At 39.1% G+C, this 22,626-nt stretch overlaps 1 long non-coding RNA gene across 1 annotated transcript in view; it reads left to right on the top strand.

The window, feature by feature from the left end:
• LOC148001098 (uncharacterized) overlaps nucleotides 1-3,076 on the top strand; it is a 91,876-nt gene extending 88,800 nt beyond the window's left edge. Inside the window, exon 3 of the long non-coding RNA XR_015639022.1 lies at nucleotides 3,005-3,076. This is a non-coding gene — a long non-coding RNA (uncharacterized LOC148001098). The remainder of the gene's footprint in view (nucleotides 1-3,004) is intronic.
• Nucleotides 3,077-22,626: the final 19,550 nt, after the last annotated feature.

Genomic DNA, 22,626 nt, shown 5'->3' with positions numbered 1-22,626 from the left:
TTCATAAATATCCTTGAGGCCATGCTGTAAAAGAGATGAAGAACCTGAAACCGAGCAAAGACAAGTTCTAAAGAAATGACTTGAGAGCTGGGAGTCTGGATGTGAGCCCTGTCTTTCTCCCTGACCACCTCTGTTATATGCCTTCCTAAGATGTGAGCCCCAAGTAAGGGTCAGATGCAAAGAACAGACTTGGGTTGGAAAGTTCCCTGAAGCAACAAACTCCAGCCCAAGTTGCTGTTTTCCAAAAGCATGTCTATGTGAATTAATAGCATCAGCACATAAGACTGCTTTCTTTCCCACCTCATGTTGACTGGACCGACATACAACACTAGGTCATATAACCTGACCCTAACAACATGTAAGAAAAAGAAAGTTGTTACCAATCATGAGAAGACGAGAAAAGAAAATGGTTAAGGGTACAGATATACACTTAGATAATATGTTCTCAAGGGAAGGGAGGGAGACAGGGAGGGAGGGAGGAAGAAGAAAAATGTGAGGGGAGTTTAAAGTAACTTTTAAAATAAGAGATAATAAGCATTCCAGAAGATTCACCAAAATGAATTACACAAAGATTAAAAGTCGCAAAGTATAAAACATAGGAACATAAAAGTAATGAGAAGATGATTCCAAAAGAGGAGAAAGTTGGAGCAGTGACAATATTTTGAGAGGTGACTGACCTCTGAGACTGTTGAAAACAAATTAGCATTAAAGAGATTCCATACTTGGATATGTCTCAATCATAAAGGATAAGAGACAAAAGGTTCGTAAAATCAACCAATAATAGACAACCTCGAAAACAGAAGTTACACCAAGAGCCAGGTTCAACATGGACCAAAAAAGCATCCAAGAAGAAAGCTTCCATACACAGCATGCTAGTTAAAGACAAATTTCACCTAAAAATAGAACTAATATACTATTTTTTTTCAGTTTGGAGACAAGAAAGGGAATTAAACAAAAGCATTTTTAATGACAAAGTACTAAGAAAACCCACACTAAGGAATTTTAAGGTGTATTACTTTAAATGTCCTCAAGTAATCATTCCTATAAATTCAATCCTAGCAATTTGTCTCAAACAAATAATAGAACAAGCATGAAAAAATGTAGTTTCAATGTGTTTCTCGTTATTGACTGGATGTTCTATAAAAACCTTGGAAGCATGGGAAATGTGTGTCAATAGAGGATTATTGGAATCACAGATGATGTATTCATGATTTACATTAGGAAGATTACAAAGGGCTTTTGTACTCATAAAAATATAGCTTCAATGTTATAACAAGTAGGAAAAGGGAAAAACATGCTAGAAAACAGAGTTTGATTTGATTCGATGCAAATTTAAAATTATACTTTTTATTTGGGAAATTTTGCATACTCAAAATGTTGAGAGGAATATACATGACACTTTGGGGGGGCGGTGTAGAACAGTAGGAACTTCCTTAAGATTTGCTTTATGTTTATTCTTTTTAGCAAGTTTTTTTTTTTTAATGGGTGTTTCTGTGTCTGTGTGGGTATGTGTGTGTGAGAGCACTGCAGAGTCTGGAATTGGGAAGTGAATCCCCTGGAGCAGGAGTCAGAAGAGGTTATAAGCCATATGCTTCTAATGCCAAGCCACCTCTCCAGCCTCAGTTCCCTTTCTGCTCTTTCCCATTACAATGGTTCATCTGGGACTGACTTCCTGGATAATCCGGAATTTACTAAGCTGGTCCTATCACATGACGCTTCTGCGGCCGCCATCTTGTTTAGACTTGTCATTTCGTTTAGTTAGGCCTACATGGCAACTTTTCCTGTGTACGTCAGTAAGCTGCCCACAAAAGACGCTGGGACTCTTGTGTACACTGTGTACACACGCGAGGAGCCAGGCTTACTAGACAACTGGAGTCCCATGGCAGAAGACATTGCATAGCTGTTCCAAAGAACGAAGATGAAAAGAAACCACAATTCAGACCAGGTCAACATAAATAAAGGTGGCAGGGTCCCACTCTTCTGTGCACACTGACTCGTATCTCATTCTCTTTGAAAAAGTGGTTTTTGCTTTCCCCAGACCACCTCAGTTCCTGGGACTCATGAGAGTCCTTCCTCAGAGCTTCTTTCCCTTGCATGCTGTTCTCATTTGCTTCTCCTCTGAAGTACTTTACTTTCTCTGTTTTCATTTCCATCAAAGAATCTGGCTGGAGAGATAGCCAAGTAGATAAGAGAGGGGACCACACTGTCTTGAGACAGAGCTCGGATCCTAAGCATTCGTAATCTGTTGGTTCACAGCAGCCTGAAACTCCACCCTCCTCACCGAGACATACCCCTACCCAAACACACAATTTAAAATAATAAAAATAAATCTTTAAAGCCTTTTTAAAAGATAAATTTAAAAAATAAAGGTTGACCAATCAACAATCTATTGCCACAAAAAGATATTCTTTTCTCTTTTTTTCCCCCGTTGTAGAAGAAGCACTATAAAGGACTTTACATTTCGCATTTATTTTTCAAGCCTGAAATTTTACCTTTCCGTTTTGCAGCATGTAAAGCCTGGTAAAAATTTTTGGAGTTTGTCTAATATAGAGTCTGCTACATGAGCCTAGAGCTTGATTCCAATCCAAATATATCACCGTCGATTTACAGCCAGAATCACGGGAGGAATTCGAGCAGCTTGTTGGATTGTTTAGTTGGAATATATGGAAAAGTTGAAGCTATACATTCCAACACATCACTGTAAATGATGTACTATGGAAAAGTCTAAGCAAGCATTTCAGAATAGTCTGGTGAGCATATTTAGCATGTAGATACAAAAAAAAAAGAACTCAGGGCATTCTCCATGAGTCTCCTGCAACATGTTCTGGGCCTCTGTGTTAGCAATGAATGGTGTGTTAGTTCCCTTCATGGAGTTCCCTTGTGGAAGACATATTATATATTTAAAATAGACCTTATCAAAAAAACCTTTTAATATTTAACTTTCTGATAATCAAGGAAAGAGTAAATGACCTCTCCCAAATTTATGGGTTTGCTTTTTCCCTAGATGTTTTACAAATTACTGGAGATTTCATCCTGAAGAAATGGCAGAAACGTGAGAAATAAAATAGTTTTCAATATTTTTATACACCAATTTTTAATAATTAATATGAAGGTATACATTTCCACAGAGAACAGGAATTATTTTTAGTCCTTAAAGTTTCTCCCCTGTCACAAATATTTAGGATTGATTGCAGTGCAAGATTTTAATTAGGAAGAACGTTTAGTTTTTTAAATGATTCTGGTGCTATAAACCCACCATCTTTATGCAGTTTTGTGGAGTGAGTGTATATGTGTGCATATGTATGCATATGTGTATATGGCTATTCCTGGGACTCAAATCCAGGGCCTCTGTGTGTTAGGCAAATGCTCTACCACCAAGCTCCACCACAAACACTGCAATTTTTGGTATTATTCCTCTTCATTTTTGGAAACCTAAAAAGTATACAGTCGCTCTAAAGGTTGAAGGCTGGGTCTTGTGGTGCATGTCTCTACCTCAGCACTAAGAAGGCTGAGGCAAGAGAGTAATGGTTTGCACTCATTCTGAGCTAGAAATGGTCTGTATGAGGCAAAACAATGACGCGTGAAGCTTCCTTTCTGTCTTCTCTTCACTGTGTCTCAGGATACATTTCCATTAGAAATCAAAGTCAAATGAAGAGTGAAGAAGCAGCAGCCTCCCAGGCTCAGCTGGGTTTGCACACCACCCAGGTCCCAGGGATGATTTTATTCACCTGATCTGCACTGTCAGTATCCTCACTCCTGTCCTTAGATTTGACCCAGACATGGAAAACACGTGGAGTCAGATGCATTCAACAACTGTCTATTCTGCTTACTTCTCCTGTATGTGAGGCTATGCCCAATCCTGCTTTACCTCACAGGAATAGGCATCAGCAGAAGTTTCTAACTGAGATTGTCTTCCAAATGAAAGGGGCTTTTCAAATTTTATAGTACTTATAGAATCTAGTGTCATGTTAAAAATCCAGTGTCTTTTCTCCTCACTTTTAGTAAAAATTAGTAAAATGCATCAGTTATATTTCCCTATTCTAATGGTATTTATTAATAGTACAAATTACATATCATAAACATATCAAATACACACACATCCAGAGTAAGAAAAGAAGAACATAAAATAAAAGGTTAATCTGTTTCACCAAATCTATATTTTCAATTTCCATTTAGACATGACAAATGGAACACCTTTTTAGTACCTAGAGCCCCTAAAACAAAGTTAATTGGGCTTTAAAAAATATAACTACATACAAACAAAAGAAGAATGCCAATAACTCAAGGTGAAAAAGAGATTTCAGTCTTGAGGAAGATGTAGGATTTGAAGGAGTTGCTGGAATATTGATTGCCAGTGCTACCAGAAACTACAGACAATCGGGCAGATTTCTGAGGGGGAAGTATGTATTACCACAGGGGAATTGGAAGGTGAAACTTCCTGTGAATGAGTATGAGGAGTCATTGGGTGCCAGTGTCCGTCTTATGTGCTGGAACACCTGACAGCTTCTGATGCTGGCCCAGCAAAAATCCTCTAGATACATGAGCACCAGAAATGCAAGATGGAGAGGCAACCCGCTGGCAAAATGATAAAGGGGGAACTACAAGTTCAATGTATGAGGCCCTTTTCCTCTCGGTCTTTTTGAGTTTCATCATTTATACGAGGCCAGGTATGTATCTCCCAGGAGGAGACTTGGAGAGGGAAATTGTTTTCCATAAGACTGTCTCATCCAGAGAAATTACATATAGGAAGTGGGTGACATAGAAAGAAAGGGAGAGTTCCACAGCTAAGTAGTCAAGTCCTCAAAGAATATCCAGGTAGGTTTTTACACACACAAAAGATATGCCAGCAATCCCGGGAACTCTTCTTAGATTAAAAGGGTCAAAGTTCGAGGAAAGCATTCAATCTCAAAAAAGGGAGAGAACCAAGCACACAAATAACTCAGCTAACATTTCCTGGGAAATACAAATAAAAAGGGACTCAGGAAGCAGTGGCCAAATAAAACAGTTAAAAATATTATCTGTGGAGACTTAAAAGAACTTATCATGGGATAAAATTATTACAGACCACAATAAAAAGAATATTCTGAGAATAATTTCATTTTTATTGAGAAATAAAAACAAAAAAATGTCTAAAGTTAAAATGTCAATGTAAAGAGATAGAGAAAAGAAAATACGGAAAAGCACAATAAAGGGATTAAATTATGGAACCCTGGAACACAAAAATGTTATTTAAGGTAGTTAAACCAATTCAATGACAAAATACACAAGGGATCTGAGTTCAAGAGGAAAAATATAAAGAAGTCTGGTGGCTGTAACTCCACCATCTGCGAAGATCTTTGGACAGTAACTGAGGAAATACCAGTCCTAAAGCAAAACTCTATGAAATTTCAGAGCACTGGGGAAAAGTGGATAAAAGCAATGCTTTCAAAGAGAAATAGATTGTGAATAAAATAATTTGAAAAGGGGCTATCACTGGACAATTCTACAACCAAGTCTGAGGCTGAGAGATAATGAAGTGATGTCTTCAAATTCACTAAGCAAATGTATATTTAAACAAATTCTGCACCCAACTAAACCATGAAACAATTGTTATTGAAAAGCAATCAAGTACAGTAGCATATAGAGATAATTTCATGCATACAAACAATAAAAATATCACCACCCATCTATATTATCCCAAGAAGTTCTTGGACCATGAAGTCATGTCCTATACAAGAAGATACATGATCTTGAGAACAGGAACCAGAATAGAGGAGGGAAAGTCCAGGGTAGCCATCAATAGCTCTGAAGTAAAACTAGTGTATACAGGAGCAGAAAAATGGCAGACTCCAGAAGGTGCGATTCCAAGGGACCATAGGGAATGGAGAGTCATTAGATACTGTTAACTAAATACAAAGTAAAATTCAAAGAGGACTTTATATGACTTGATTGTTAGGGTACGTTGGTACCCAGTTGGGGGAGTATTCCCTGAAGGGTAGGGGGAATGGAATAAGGAGGTGAGAGGGTGGGACTGACAGAAGAGGAGGGAAGAGGGGGGAGGGCGGTGGTCATGATTTAAGATGAATAAATAAATTAATGAGAACAAAAAACCTCAAAGAAGACTTACTTATCCTTATTAAAGAAAATGACATAACTATCATAGCTTGTCAACCCAGAAAAGCAGTAATAATAATAAAGGAATTGCAGTTATTCTAGACAAAATAAAGTATCTTGCAAGACAGAAATTATAATATATTGCTTTGGGCATAATAACATAAATGCCAATTATCAACTCAGCAAAAATATTATAAAACGTAATTTAAGAGAGGAGAAAATAGGTGATAAGACAAGACTACTAATTCTCATAAGAAAGAAATGTATAATAACTAAAAGAAATGGGCAAGTTAAGAAACCATAACATGGAATATGAGAAAATAAACACCCCAAAATTTAACCAATAGAGACACTGGAAAAGGAGAAGGCTGTAACTAGCAATCTGGAGAACTATTTTTCTATCTGCTTTGTAAGATATTTTTTGATGTTGATACAATGTACACATACTATATAGAATACATCAGGCCTTGGGCAATGGCTCAGTCAGTAACATGCTTGCATGCAAGGTGGAAAACAAGTTTGATCCCCAGAAATCATTTTATAAAGAAATCATTTTATTTTCTTTATAAAATCATTTATGACCTGGTGGCACACACATGTAATCCCAATGTTACGAGGGCAGAGAGGAGAGACAGGAGGATTCTTGTGCCAGCAAGTCTAGTGTATGCAAGTGACCACAGACCAATGGAAAATTCCATCAAAAACAGGGTGGCACATGCTACGAAGGAGGATGGACATCACCTGTCCTCCATAGCCATGTATACATATGCACAATGTACACACAGGTACACACACGCACGCATCCACACACACAGAGAAATAATGGTACATCCAATGGACCAGAAATTAATTAAATTGAGAGGAAATAAAGGAGAAAGCAGGACAGAAGGAGGTAAGAGAGAAACTTCCATCCATGTATCTTATTCAATCTTGCAGTTATAGGATGTGTATCAACCTTTTACAATTTGGTACAAAATATCTGTTACAACAGTTTTATTCTCATTGATTATAAGTGAAATAAAGGTAAGAAAAGTACTACCAAAAGGAAAAGATAATTTCTATTCAAAGAAAAATAATAAAAGCTTCCAGAGGCCTAGGACCATCACCATAATATTAAAATGACAATCAAAATGTGAATTACAATTTTTGTCACAGAGACTGTGGGAGCTTGCACAGGACCTGCACAGTTGCAAGACAAAATCCCAAATTCAGTGAAGAGAACTGGATACCATGACCCATCCCTAACCAATACTTGCTGGCAAAGGCAGAATGAGGGTTTCCACTAAAGTGGGGTGCCACTGGGTATAGCAGCCACACTCTGTGACCAGGAGTACTTGGCCAACACAAAAAGAGCTCTCCTTTTTCTTCAGCAGGTGTTTCATTTTTAGCTATTTATTTATTTATTTATTCACCATTTTAGCTTTTTTCTTTTTACTCTAGCTTTTTTGTTTGTTTTGATTTTCATTTTGGTTGTTGTTTTTGTTTGCTATTTTGCTTTTTTGAGAAAAAGAGAGGGGGAAGAGAAGGAGGGAAGGAGAGAGGGAGGGAGAGAGAGAGAGAGAATGAAAGAACATGAAGTTGAGTGGGTAGAAAACCAGGAAGAAGAAAAAAAAAAAAAAAGAAAAGAAAACCAGGAAGAATCTGGAAGAAGTTAAGGGAGGAGGAAACAATCAAAATTTATTATATAAAAATAAATGTTTAAATAAAAGGGTATTTTTTTTTATTTTCAAACAGCACTGTTAGGCACTACCTAATGAAAGTACTATATTCTGATGTAAGAAATGTGTTAATTGATAATTTTGCCATTGTGTTAAGTCTAACATGGCTATGAAGTCACTATGTGACCCAATCTTACTAGATACTGTTATTTATGTAAGCATTTTTAAATGAAGTGTTACACAGTACTTAACTATATTGGGGTGAACAGTTTACCAAGGAACAAATAGGAAAAATGGCCTTAGTGTGTGTGCATGTATTGTGATTTCTACTTAAAGTACAGGCTGTCCAGTTAAGTTTAAACATCATATAAACAACAAAAGTTTTTACTATAAATAGTATTTGGGTATGATTATACCATTTTTTATTTATCTAAACTTTACATGTGTGTGTTTTTCTCACTCTTAAATCAGGGAACCCGGGATGCATGTATATCTTTAATAGTGAAATGTCATAGAAAGCATGTTCTTCTACTACAGGGCAGAGGGTGGGGTGTAACAATAAATACAGATACACTACAGCCTGGGGCACCAAGGGGGTCCTCTTTTCCATCTTGACTTTGTTGGCATATCTGTCTGAACTACAACAGTCAGACCAAAACTGGGCATTACTGTGCACACTTGTAATCCCTACACCGAATATGTGGAAGTAGAAGGTTTCCTTTTGATGAATGGTGACTTTAAGGCCAGCCTGGTCTACATTTGACCTTGACTCTGAATAAACAAACAAGGTCAGATCAAAGTAAGCTTTAAAAAAAAAACGAGTCAATTATTAGATAGCTAAGTTGTGGAGACAACAGTCGCGTAGTAGAAAGCACTGGTGAAAGCTAGATCACAACAGAAATAACTTTTTATAGGAGTCTTAAAAAGCAAATGGGTCACAGGGTTCCATGCCTCATATGGTGAATTAATTTTGTACCTCGAAGAATAAGGAACCAAAACAGACCCACTGAAGCTGTGGATGCTTCCAACTTTAGAAAGAGCTCAGGAAATCTTGTGCTGAGATAGCAACTCAGCCAGACTTTATGGTGTCAGGGGAGACATAGACGAGGGAAACAGGATGGTGACAGTTTAACTTAGAAAGTGGGCTGATAATGTAACCACAGACTTTTCCACCCACGCACCAGTTCCCCAATAATAGGAGGCTATTTATATATGAATAAATGCCTAGATCATAAGCTTGGGTTTGTTCCCCAACTAGCTTGTAATTTATTTAACCCATTTATTCTATGCTATGTCTGCCACCTCTCCTAGTTTCATACATCCTACTTCCTTAGAGACTGGGTGAATCTTCCCTGCCTATCTCCCAGAGTCAGTCTCTCTCTCTCTCTCTCTCTCTCTCTCTCTCTCTCTCTCTCTCTCTCTCTCTCTCTCTCTCTCTCTCCTTACCACCACCACCTGCTACTTCCTACCATTTGCTAACAAGCCATTAGCTTTCAATTGATTGGCAATGCTTCCACACAGTGTACAAGAGATCATCCCTATGTTGAGATTTCAGACTAGAGCTAGCCAGGACACTTTTAGACCATTCACTAAAAGCAGATTTTTAAATCTGGCAGGTTTTAGAGACTTTGAGCAGTATTTCAGTGGTTTCCTGCATAGTTGAGGACTTCTAACAAGGGTCCTAACGAATCATTATTAAGGAAAAATGTGTCAGATACAGAGTCGGTATATTTTGGGGCCACACAGAGAATTCCTGGGGATGTACCCTTCTTTGGCTTTACCGAACATAAGGCAACCACCACCCAGGTGCATTTGCAATTAGTTCAGGACCTAGATTCAGTGGTGATGATGTATTTGTTTGATTTTTTTTCCTGCCTTTCTTGCTTGGTTCTGTTTTAGACTACTGTCAAATTCTTCAAGTGATGATAAAAATGCTAAGCTTGAGTACAAGGTTTTAGCTAAAGTACTTCCCAGTCCAGAGCATCTTTCAAAGGTCCAATTCAGTTTTGCATATTTGATTAAAGAATGAAAAAACTGCACATCAACATTGTAGCCAGATTCTTGTCCTGCTGCTTTTCACTGTATTATAGCTGTTTGTCTATATCATTGTTTCAAGTCTTTGGAAACATAGGAAGGTATATATAATAAGATAGATATCCTGGTTAACTTGTTGTTACCTTGATAGAAGACAGAGTCACTTGAGAAGAAAGAGCCTGAGCGGAGAAAACACCCCAACTAGAGTGACCTAGGGCAAGTCTGGGAGGGGTTTCCAGATTAATGGTGGTAATTAGAGGGCCTACCCTACTGTGAATAAGGCTACCTCTGAGTAGATCGAGGTATAACACAGTAATCTGAGAAAGCCTTGAGCAAGAAGCCAGTGAGAAGCACTGCGCTATGGCCTCTGTGTCAGTTCCTGCCTATAGTTCTGTGCTGACTTTATTCAGCAACATACTTACAGACTGTAAGACTAAAGGAGCCCTCTTCTCCCCATGTTGCTTTTGGATCTGGGGTTTCCCTCACAGCAGTACAAAATCTGACGATCGTTAACACCACTAAGAGCTTATAGTTGGCACTTGAAAATGGAGGAGACTAATCTACACAAAATCCCATTAAGTGTCTATACTTACGATTTAGAGTTTTGCAACCGAAGAAAATCCTGGTTTTGATGTAAATTGTCCACCTCACACAGTTAGTTAAAAAAAAAATGAACCTGAGGTTCCCAAACCAGGGCTGAAAATTTGAAGTTGCACATTTATCCCCTAAAATGTGTAAAAGATTTAAGATTTTTAATTCTCTCATTTCTCATGCAAAATATTCATTAAACATTAGCGTATATCCATATAAAGGACACACTTGACTAAGGATGGCTGAGGAGCTTCCCCAATGTTGAAAGCTTTGATTCACATGCATATATTGTAATTGAATATTTTATATTCAAATTCCATATTTATATATTGAATATTTTATAATGGAAGTGACAACCCTTTTAGTTTTTTAAATTGTTCCTTATTATTGAGAAAACACATACATAATGAAATACGATCATATTCATTCCCCGCACCCCAACTCCCTCTGTGTTACTACTCATTTGGTGCTCCCCTAATTTGCTGCTATGATTGGTAGTAAGGGAAAATCTGAAACCTGGAGTTGCTAGGCAGCTGTTCTAACAATCATAGTAAGACAAGACATTGTTAAGCTCATTAACTGAAATGACAACTTTTTAATTGAAAAAGTAAAGAGGATTGGGTATCTGGCCTCCAGGGTTAACCTAGGAAATTCACATGTCATAGGAAAGAAATTAAGTGTCTCTGACTGTGGTTTACAGATGGGAGTTGACACCGGAAAGAGCAGGTTCTGGCTGGCATCTGTGGAATACCAACGGGCTTTGTGTTATTATCACTGACCGGAAAAGAGTTTTAATATGTTTGCCTGACTGATAAGATTTTAGGTTCCTTGGTATGGAGATTATTTCATAAATATTTCTAATTGACACAAAACCCGTGTATTACTAAGTCACTCAATTGTGTTTAATTGAATGGAGATATAATCTTTTTTCCCCATATTTAGCCCTCATTCTTCAAATCTTTGGACTATTTCTCCTTTCTCACAGCCCTCAGGCCACTGAAAAGATCAACAGTGTGTTGACTACTCTCATTCCCAACAGAGCTCTGCTCCCTTTCTCTAAGCATTACATGTATGTTTTTATTCACTTTCAATCATAAACATCTGTAACTTTAATTGTTTTCAAATCCCATTTTTAATGATGGTTCTTAAATGCTTTAATCTCCCTTGTAGCCTACCACCCTCCAGAGGTAGTAGGAAAGAAAGGATATGGGGCAAGTGGACCCGTTTAGAAAGGTTCTTTGGAGCAACTCCCATTTCTGTTGTCTGGAAACTAGCAGTTCAGTTCACAGGTTAACAGGCAGCAGCAGCTTGATCCACTCGCAAACACTTCACAGATACACCAGCAGTCCAGTTTGGTAGAGTTGGGTTAATAACAGAGGTGACACAACCTAGCAGAGACAGCCAGGCCTCAGCCTTAACTCACGTCAGCAGGAGGGATCAGGAGGAACACCAGCAAAAGTTCTCCACTGTGCCTCTCTCAAGGAAACAAAGATCAGCAAAGACTTGAGACCCACAAGTGTTGCACAGCTAGCTGCACCAGCAAGCCGAGCTATGTCTCCACCACTCCATGAAGCCCTATTTATACCCTCCAAACATCACATGACCCCATTGCCTTGCCTCAGCAGAGCTCTTGCCTCAGCATGTGCATCCAGTCAGCCTGAATCCGTAGAAGCAGCAACAAAGTGTAGCACACCATTAGAAATTTTTTGGTGCGTTTCTCTCTATGAGGTCCCAACAAATGCAGCCGAACTACATGATGTAAGGCTGGCCAATACATAGGTGTTGTTAGCCAAGAATCCTTTATACGTGTCCTTTCATGTGCTTGCCCCTGTAGAACATCCTCTCTCCCGTGTTGCCTCACCAGTCTGCCGTAGTCTTTCACCTGTGTCTACTTTAACAAAACACTCCTCCACATGTTTGCACCAGCAAAACACCATCCCACCGACTTTCCAAAGAACACTTAGGTTTCCACTTCACATCATGCCCAGAGCTTGAACATGGCACACAAGAATATGGTACCACTGAGTAACTCAATCCTGCTGTTCGAACATGTATCTGTCTGGTTTTATTTTGTGTTTGTTTTGAGACAGAGTCTTGCTGTGTATAGCCTTGCTAACTGTCAACTTGTTGTTTAGCACAGGCTGACTTCAAACCCATGACCCTGCTGCCTCAGCTTTCTAAGTGTTGGGTTTCCAAGTGTGTGCCACAATGCCCAATTTCTGTAGCTTTTTAATGCCATCTGTTTCCTGAATTCTAATAGATGTTCATATTACATTGAAATGTATCATTTAAGAATTCAAGAGATGTTCTGATTACACAACATAATACGAAAGTGGAGGCAGGAAATATTATCTCCTGGGTTTAAGGAGTTTGAATCTGCCTTTCAACACAGTAATACACAATTTCTTTCACATTGAAATAACACTCTGAAACATTAATATTAGCAATATTATCAAACAAAATTATGTGTATGTTCCTAAAAAAACATATGCTTTCAATTTTATGGTATTCTGTTTTCCTTTCTTTAATTACATATAATTAGTAATAGATTGGCCATCAAAGTTCAAATCCCTAAGACGTCAAATTGTAACATGCTGAACTGCCTACGGTTAAGGTCATGTTAAAAAGTTTTGGGGGTCAGTTCTGTCTCAGGATTTCAAAAGCAGAGTTTAGACAGGATTCATAGAAAAGAGATAATCTCTTCAATGTGTTTGATTCTAATAAATGAATTTTAAACATTCACATGATTAATGTAAAAAATATTATCCCAGTGTTGCACACCTTTTGAACTAATAAATGATGATCTTGAATTTGCAAACATTCATGTTACCAAAAATAAAATTAACTTCTATGAACGTAGCTATAATCTCTTCTTCTTCTTCTTCTTCTTCTTCTTCTTCTTCTTCTTCTTCTTCTTCTTCTTCTTCTTCTCTTCTTCATCCTCCTTCTTCTTCATCTTATCCCAAATATTTCGAACACAACAATAAAACTTCAAAAATATCTGGGCAGGTAATCCAGGCTAATGGGCTCAAAACAGTCTGAAATGTATAAGGAGAATGTGTTTCTAAAAGAAAACACCAATTCCCAGGCAGAATTTTTGCTCAGCGCTAGCCTAGAATACATAAAGCCTTGGATTCAGTCCTTAGAAACACACACACACACACACACACACACACACACACACACAGAGAGAGAGAGAGAGAGAGAGAGAGAGAGAGAGAGAGAGAGAGTCACACCTCTTAATTTAGTGTGTAACTAAAACCTTTTAAAAAGATGCATAGGGGTCACTTTTACATTTGAAGAATGTTTACATTTTGCCTCTTCGGGAGCAGGAGAGTAGCCTCCTAGGACTTTTATTCTCTATCTGCCCCCATCCTTACAGGTGGTAAGTGCTTTGTGCTGGTTTAGGAGACAATGGTAAAACAAAGAGGGAAGAGTGGAATCAGCATATGCCCTAGTGATTTGAAAAATGAATGGGCTGTCACTTGATCTGAGGATGGATGGACTCCTCCTTCTGCTACGTATGTGACCTCCGATTTCTGTCCTGAAGGAATGAGGACTATTATGTTTCTCTGTCGCATGTGCCATGCTGTGCATGGCTTAGATAAGGCAAGTGAAGCAGAGCGAAAGTGCTAATTAGTATATTACTGGAGAGAAGGCAGATGCCAAACGTTTCGAAACTTGCAGACTGGCTTGTAACTCATAACTGTTCTGGGTTTTGTTCTCATGCTGAGGATTAAATAAATTGTCAGTGTGCTGGGCAGTGTTTTGTTTTGTTGTCCATAATCCCGTGCGTGGTGAGGAGGCTGTCTGCAAGAAAAGCGCAGTGTGGTTCACACTGCCAAGTCTCACTGGAGCCTCATTCATTCTCATTCTAGAGTCAACCCTTTTCATTTTGCTTGGGAGAGAATTAGCAATGCAGTGCATATCCCTGGGATCAGTGAATGGAAGGGATAATTTGTACAGATTACCCACTTCCTGGGAGTGAATGGGAACACAAAGAAATGAGAAGAAGGAAAAGACCAGAGTAGCCAGAGACAAATGAGCCCCTCACAATCCGTTGTCTGGAACGTGCAGAATGAGAGCCCGAGGTCATTGTTTGAAACTGAAGGAGTTTATTGTTTAATAATTTTTAAACATATTCAAGAAGTCCAAAGCCTCTAGAAAAAGTCAATGTTTCTTTAAGGAACCTAGCCAAAGTTACACAATGCTGCCTTTAAAGGGTGCATAAGAAATGATTATTGCAGTCAGTGTTACAAAGAACATTCTATGAACCAGGTATTGAAAAAATTTAAATGGATGCTAAAATATGAAAGGGCCTATAATAAATAAGTAATTAAAATGTTTGTTTGCTTGCTTGTTTGTTTTCTTGAAAAAAATCCATCCCTAGATTGAATTTCCCTTGGGTAAAATGGTAAAAATTGTAGTCCACATTAATGAAATATATTGTGATCAGAGACAGAAAGCAAGGCCAAGATGAATCACTTACTAAAATGTTTATTTTACAAGAATGAAGACCTGAGTTTGATCCCCGGAGATCTCTGAAAATGCTGGTTATAATGTTATAGAGATGGCTCAAAATTAAAGGCATTTGCAATTTCAGAGGACACTGAGTTTAGTTCCCAGCACCTAATACAGAGTTACTTATAACTGTTTGTGAGTTAAACTCCAAAGGATCCAAGACTCCTGGTCTTTGAGGGTGCAAAGGTCCATACATGCACAAGGGTGCATACACTGAATACAGACACGCATGCACATATGCATGCACACATGTGCAAGCATGCACAGAAAATATATTCTTATAAAATGTGCCAGATACAGCAGCACATGCTTCTAATTCCAGCACTAGGGAAGTGGCCACAGAGGAATCCCTGTTGATTTTTAGTCTGACAGTCCGGCTTAACTTGGAGCTCCGGGCTAATGATAAAACCTGTCTCAGAGTAGGTGAACAGCTTTCCTGAGGACAACATCTGAGGTTGTCCTCCAGCCAACACATGCAAGCATATGCAGCCCACATTCATATGCACACACAATATACACACGTGCACACATAAAGTAGTAAGGAGAGAACAAAAGAGAAGGAGTTTGATTTAACTGTCCTATCCATAATTGTATCACAGTATCAAAGATTACCAAGGGAGACAGCTGAAGACTGAATTTACCTCATTGGCAAGCTATGAATTACCAGCAACCGAGTTGGTACTTATCATGTTTCCTTCCTTATTATAATCACAAGTTCCCCACAATCTGGTCAAGAGTTCTCTCTTTAGGATCTTCTCAGAACTCCCTGCAGCCTTAAAATTCAACTAAGCCTTTCCTCAGCTTTTCTACCCAGGAAAGATCTCTAGTGATCATGTGCTTTATTTCCTCTGACTCTAGGTTTTTGTTTTGTTTTGTTTGCTTTGCTTATTTTTTAATAACTAATGCAAAAAAAAGAGCTCCGTCCTTTCTCTGTATCCACAGGGCAGCAAGAGTCAGAAAAAGGAATTCCTTATTCAGCTTTATGTGGTCACCAAGTCTCCTATGGTCATTGTTTGAGCTAAATATCATCATTGTAATATATACTGTTTTCTTTTTAAACACTTGAGTAACAAAAAAGGTAAGACATTGAAGTGCCCATATTACTGGCTGCATATCTCACTATTCTTCTTCATTCTGTCTGCTTCTTCAGACAGTACAGGGAAAGAGTAGACAGTAAAGTAAAGTTGGGAGAATAGACTCTTTCTCATGTTGTCCCAAGATTATTTACAAGGAACCTCCACCTAAGCCCATGTTTGCTGCTGTAGGGGTTGGCTAGTTATTCTTATTAGAATGTGGTTGGTTTAATTCATCAAAGTATAGTTAGAGAAGTGTAGTGGATTTGCTGTTAGTCTGCATTTTTAGGGAATTTACCCTCCAACTAGTGAAGGTGATCACTGGTCAAAAACAAACAAACAAACAAACAAACAAACAAAACCCACTTAGAATATAGACAGAATAAAAATGAATGACACGTTATTTTAGCTGCTTTTGAATTGCTCTGATAAGACACCATGACCAACTTACAGAAGAAATAGTGAGACTTCAGAGTGTGAGTCCATGACCATCTTGGTGGGAAACATGACGGCAGGCAGACATGGTGCTGAGGCAAGAGAGGAGAGCTTAAATCTTAATACAAAAGCCTAAGGCAGAAAGAGAGCTGACTGGACTGAAATCTCAAAGCCCACCCCTAGTGACACACCTCCTCCAACATGGCCACACCTCTTAATTCTTCCGGAACAGTTCCACCAACTAGAGACCAAGCATTCAAACACAGGAGCCTCTAAGGGTGTGTTCTCTTTCAACACATACACACAAATACAAACACACAAACCTGTCAATATTATGAGAAGTTCATTTTGCAAATACAACACAGAAAAAAAAGTAAGTGGAAAGATAACTCTGAGGTCACTCTCTGAATCTGTGCACGCATTATGATTTACATTGGGATTTTCATAATGATTTACCCTGGCTTTGCAGAAAACTTTTATACAAAAGACTGCAATTTCCAGTGAGGGCAGTAAAACAGAGACCAGTTACTAGCAACATGCTACAGCTCTCTGAGTGGTCCCCAAACACCACGGCATGCAACAGTGTACAATCGTCTAACCAACCTCAGACTCCCAGAGTCTTACCCAGAAACCTGGGTCTCTGACTCATGCAAGTCACAACCCGATTCAAACACAAAATAGAGTCTCCAGCATGGTTTCATATCTGATGGTGCCTTAAAATTAGAATTTTTCTCAACCACTAAAGTAAATTTAAAAGTCAAAGTGGGAAAATTTTGTAATTAACAAACTAAAGGGGAGATGCATTGAAACGTAAATAAGGTAAATGAAAAGAAGCCTTACAGGTTTCTTTGAGGAAAGAGGTTGCATTTACAAAGAAAACATTTTTGACCCAAGCATCACAAACATTTCAACGGTTTTTCTGTGCCAAGTGTTCTGCGACCAACGCATCCATTTTTAAAACAATGCTAAGCAGCATCCCTATTCTATAGATGACGTTGAGCTTGCCTAAAGTAATTAACTAGGATTTAGAGCCTGACTGTCATTTCCGAATCCATTCCGTAACAGTGATGCTGGAAGGTACCAGCGACCAGGAAACCAGACCTGAAAAAAAATCTCCTGTCACTCATTGGATGGTCCCATGCTCTTCTCCAGCTCCTCCTGCCCCCGTGCTTTTAAGAAAAGATAATAACTGTGCAGGCCATCTGAGGCTCTTGAGGCAAGATTCACAATAGCCTTTGAGGACCACATATTCATAAGTCTCATTTACGTATTGGGAATTTGTCTGATATGGGATCCTGGGAAAGGCTGGCTCGTTAGGTAGTTAGTTCCTTGCCTTTGTAACTTGAGCACTCTGCTTTCTTTCCTTGTCAGCTCTGGGTTTCTGCTGGAGATCACTGCATTTTCAACTTTCTTTGCCAAGAACAGTTAGTTACTCAAGATGTACACGAGTGTAAAATTATAACACTACCTGCATTTGAACTTTTCATATTCTGGTGGCAGCTGCAATCCACTGACATTGCTTTGAGTCATCCCATGCTACTCTTGTGGTTCGTTTCCATCCCAGTGATAATCACAGTGGATCAAGTTGATCTTACTAAAGCACTCTGGGGCACTGATGCTTGATTTTCAGTGTCGGTCTTACTCACCTAGAAATATAATGAGAGGTTCACAAATCACCTATCTGTTGACGGACTGCTACCCTTGTCTCTAAATTTGTGTTAGTATTTACAAAGAGGTATTATCTCATAGATGCCCCAACAGTCTTCAAACTAAATAAGCTCAGGGGGAAAAATGCATAATGAGTCACCACTTCTTTGATATTCTTAGTAGAGCCCCACCTACGCCATTCATCCAAACGAGAAATGTAGGAATTTAAGAGTCAAGCACAATACTATATACTCTTATTTTTACCTGAAAAAATAACTTTTCTTCAAACTTCTCGGATATTGTACATGCTAGACAAACACTTGACCACTGACCTGTTATCTCTATCGCTCAAATTCTTTTATTCCCTCTCTTCCCATTTCTTTGGCTGAAATGCTATTTGTTACAATGCATTATAAATAGGTTAGAGCAAGCACAGGCTATAAAAGTCTAGTGTATGATTGATGGAGCAGCCTCGTATGTGCTTCTCTGCCTTAGATGGACAGAAGAGGTTGGGGAGAGTGATCTGGACTTAGAAAGTGGAGAGCAGAGAGGGCTTATTGAGTGGAGCCAAGAATTTTGTGTAAGAATAATAGAAAACTGGGCTTTTATGGGTGTTCGAGCACAGGCAAGCTAATGACAGCAAATGCACTCCATAAGTGTACAATAATGGAGATACTTTTATTAATGTTGGTTTATATATGTTACAACTAGAAAGGTGTGGCTAGCGAAGACACAGAGGATGAGGGTAGTCTTGAACACCCAGTGCCTTAGATGAAGTATGAATTTATCACATTATGGAAAGTTAAGTAACTCCTCCCATGATGGAATAGGAAACAATAGTATACCACATAGATAGGGTGGATCCTATTCTGCCATGCATACCTTTAATGTTGTACTTTGGAGCAATTCTCAGGAAATAGAAAATGCATGCCTCTGTGATCCTTAATTCAATTGTCAACTTGATGAAATCTAGAATCACAACAGAGATGAGCAGGTGGTCTTCCGTGCAAGCCTGTAGGGTATTGCCTTATTTAGGGAAACGGAGGTGGGAAGACCCACCCACTGTGAGGGGCACAATGCCTCTGTACTACCTAGGAAGGAGGAAGTGAGTTGAGAACAGTTTTCCCTTCCTTAGCTTCTTGCCTGTTGATGAAATGTGACCAGCTGCTTCAAGCTCTTCTTGCAGTGTTGTGATGTGTGTGGCTTATATATGTTAGTGATTAACTGTTAGTCACCAATAATGCATTGGTGTCGCATGAAGGAAAGAAATCTGGGAGCCACTTAACCAAGAGTGAATTCAGATTGAAGTTCTGCACTGTGTTCTCCCTGTATCTCCCTGTATGATCCGTGCCAGCCCAAAGGCTGTTTTATAAATGTTTGTCCCTGAGTCTTTGTGTGTTTGGTCATTGTAGGAACTGAATGTAAGTATGTCTATACATGTCTGTGTGTCTGTATAGACAGAACAATGTACTTGCCGGGCATATATTGAACAGCATAAAAAGCATCACAAGAAGGGAGGAGTGCAATGCTTTACAAAAAAATGTACAGAGTTTTACAAGGAATTAAATCGCTGGCTCCAAATGATCCCAACTGACCCAGATAACCGTCATCATTGTTTATGAACCAATAGCTAGAAATGGTTGCTTTTAACCTTTATGGTAGATGTTAGGGAGTTGCTTTCAAATTCTGTATTTGCTGTTTTCAGCAAATGACACATGCATTATCTGTGTCGGGGACATAGAAATATACATAATTTAAGGCTGCAGTTATGCATTAACTCAGGTGGTAAGGGTGATTACATGGGAGATCAACACGGCACGTAAGGTTGATTTTTTTTCACATTGTTCCCTTAAAAGAAGGTTAAACAAACAGTCTGAATGCACAGTGGGCTCGACATCTTAAGTAGTAAGTGTCCTGAGGTGGATTATTAACTGTGGTTGTGAGGTAGAGCAAAGTTCCAGCCTCCCACAATGAAGCATTTTTCAGAATTGCCAGGTTGACAGACGGTGCCTGCGAACTAAAACAAGTCCTTCCTCCCTTAAATTGCTGTTGTCCCAGTCTTTTGTCACAGCAATGACACAAACTCAAACAGCTCCTAACACATGTTTACAGGCACGCACATACACACACAGGCACATGCATATGCCTAGATACACGTGTATGCACAGACAGCATAGCACAGCACATACACATGGACTTATAGTGCATACATGTTTGAAAAAAAAAGGCTTCCCATTATTAAGGGGTTATATTTGCACAGTAGAAACATGGGAGACTTTTATGATCCCTCGTATTACTTGTACATTTTCTTCTACTGCTTCTCTCCTCCCTTACCTCTTCACTCTCATCCTTTTACTCCTCCTCTTTCAATTTTTTTCCAATAATATTCATATACTGGTTTGGGGATTTTAAAGAAAGAATGAAAAATTAAAAGAAAAGATGAAGAGAAAGAGGAGGGAAAAAGAAGAAAGAGAGGAGAAGGGAGAAGGGCAGTAAGAAGGATAGGGAGTGACAGCCAATGAAATTCACACACACCAGCACTGGCAATCTGCCTCCATTACAATGAGACAGGCTACAGTGGAGAAGCACATGCTCTGGTCCCAGGTAGCCTGGCCGAAACAGATAAGGAAGCACAGGGCCGCCATATGACTTGGCTTCAGGAAGCCCTTTCTGTTTGTAACCAGTATTCTGAGACCACTTAAAATCAGATCCAAAACTAATAGTTCCCACTGCTGAATTGCAACGTCAAGCTGAATCGTCTGACTTGCCAAGTTTCTACAGTTAAAATTAATACTGTGTTTGGCAAAGGCTGTCACACGAGCAATTGGAGCCATCTGAGGGGAGCCAGAGGAGCCTGGCTCTCTCCACTCCTGGGTCCCTCTGAATTACATTTCTGCATTCATCTGCCTCCCCGACGAGTGAAGTGGGGCACAAACCAGTCACAAGAATTCAAATGCACCATTTGATCCAGGGATATGTAAAATAAGAGCATGGGTTTTTAAAAAGGAGTATGTCAAGAAGAAATTAGAAGGGTTGTTTTAGGAGAATGCGGAGGGCATCACAAGAATATGCAGACATGAATTTTCCATTCGCTTAACCAATGAGTTGATTTGAGAAAATCTAACCAGATTTATTCCAAGCTTGGAGTGAGAAAGGAGAAGGGAGGGAGGGGAGGGCTGACTTAGTCTAGAAAGACACATCCTGAGTCCTAAGACACTGACAAACCAAAGTTGTGACTAATACATGTAGCCAGGTTAGGCTCGCCGATAGCATACCTGTAAATGAAATGTGAATTGGTTATAGGACTGTGGAAGATGGCGGCACCAACTAGACAACCCTTCCCAAATAATTAGTTGGAATATGGAAACTGTATACAGTGACTTCTCTGTCGATTCTCTCCAACCAGCTCCCTACTGAGAACTCTGGTTGTGTGGGTCCAAAGATTTATGTGGTTCAGCTATGATTCAGTGATCACTAGTGAAGCATCAGGTAACCAATGGCCAGTGTGAAATAGGATTGAGAGATGAAGCAAAAGACACCATATCTCCTAGCATCATATATAGTATCTTACCATCCACCTCTCCTATTCAGCTACGCTAATGGGATCCTTGATTGGACTGATAAACCATGCCAGCATCATTAAAACTGATCTAATTCAAAATGGCATCTCAGCAATGCCACGTTCTTCTTGACCAGGATGTGAATACAAGAGAGGACGTCTCTTCAGAAACAAGTGGGCCATGTAAATCTATCTTATCCTTATAAAACGGGAGCGTATCTGTCACTGCAATGTTTTTAGTGATAGCAAATGAAACCTAAAACCCATGAACCACTACTCTCCTGAACTGTAGTGAAAGCACAGAAGTCAAGGAGAAACCAGCTTGATGAGGACAGTAATAATAAAGGAAACACTTTCTCCAATTTGGAGTAACGAAGGCACAACTACAGCTGATCTACAAAAAGGGAAAGGAAGAAAGCCATTACTCCAGGGAGAGCATGATGGTGTCTCTGACAGTAAATGTGTATTGTATACATGAGATTGACCAGTCTTGGTTATTCTGATGTCTAGTGATCATGAGTAATTATTCTTTTTTTTAAAAGAGACTTTAGTGAATCTGATCTGGGCATCAGAGTCTTTTAACTAGTAGCTCTTTTATCCAGCCTTTTGTAACTAGATCTTACATTCATTTACCTACTAGCTCCCTACCCTTCCTTCCTTCATTCTACCATAGAACTGTAAAAACAGTATATGTAGTCCAGAAATCAGTCCATTTATTTGCCCTTCAATCTGTCTCATGGCACTTAATAAGCATGCCTTTTTTCTGAGGAGATAAGAAAAGAAATACCTATTTTCCCTAGATAGGGGATGAAGCACAGACCAAAGAAACAGTTTAGTGAGCTACTGAGCTTACTACAGTTGCTCGCAGGCGCCTGTGCTAAGGGTTATTACAAGAACATTAAATGACACAGAGGTACTGCCAAGCCCACTCCACTCTGGGTGACCACTCATGGACGTGTGTCCCTGAAGCACCCCATGGAACACATAGGGATCTCCACCAAGGGGTCAGGAGTTC

The sequence above is a fragment of the Rattus norvegicus genome, chromosome 15, assembly GCF_021556685.1.
Source record: "Rattus norvegicus strain SHRSP/BbbUtx chromosome 15, alternate assembly SHRSP_T2T, whole genome shotgun sequence".
In the NCBI taxonomy this organism is placed as follows: domain Eukaryota; kingdom Metazoa; phylum Chordata; class Mammalia; order Rodentia; family Muridae; genus Rattus; species Rattus norvegicus.
This window is presented reverse-complemented; position numbering and strand designations above follow the sequence as displayed.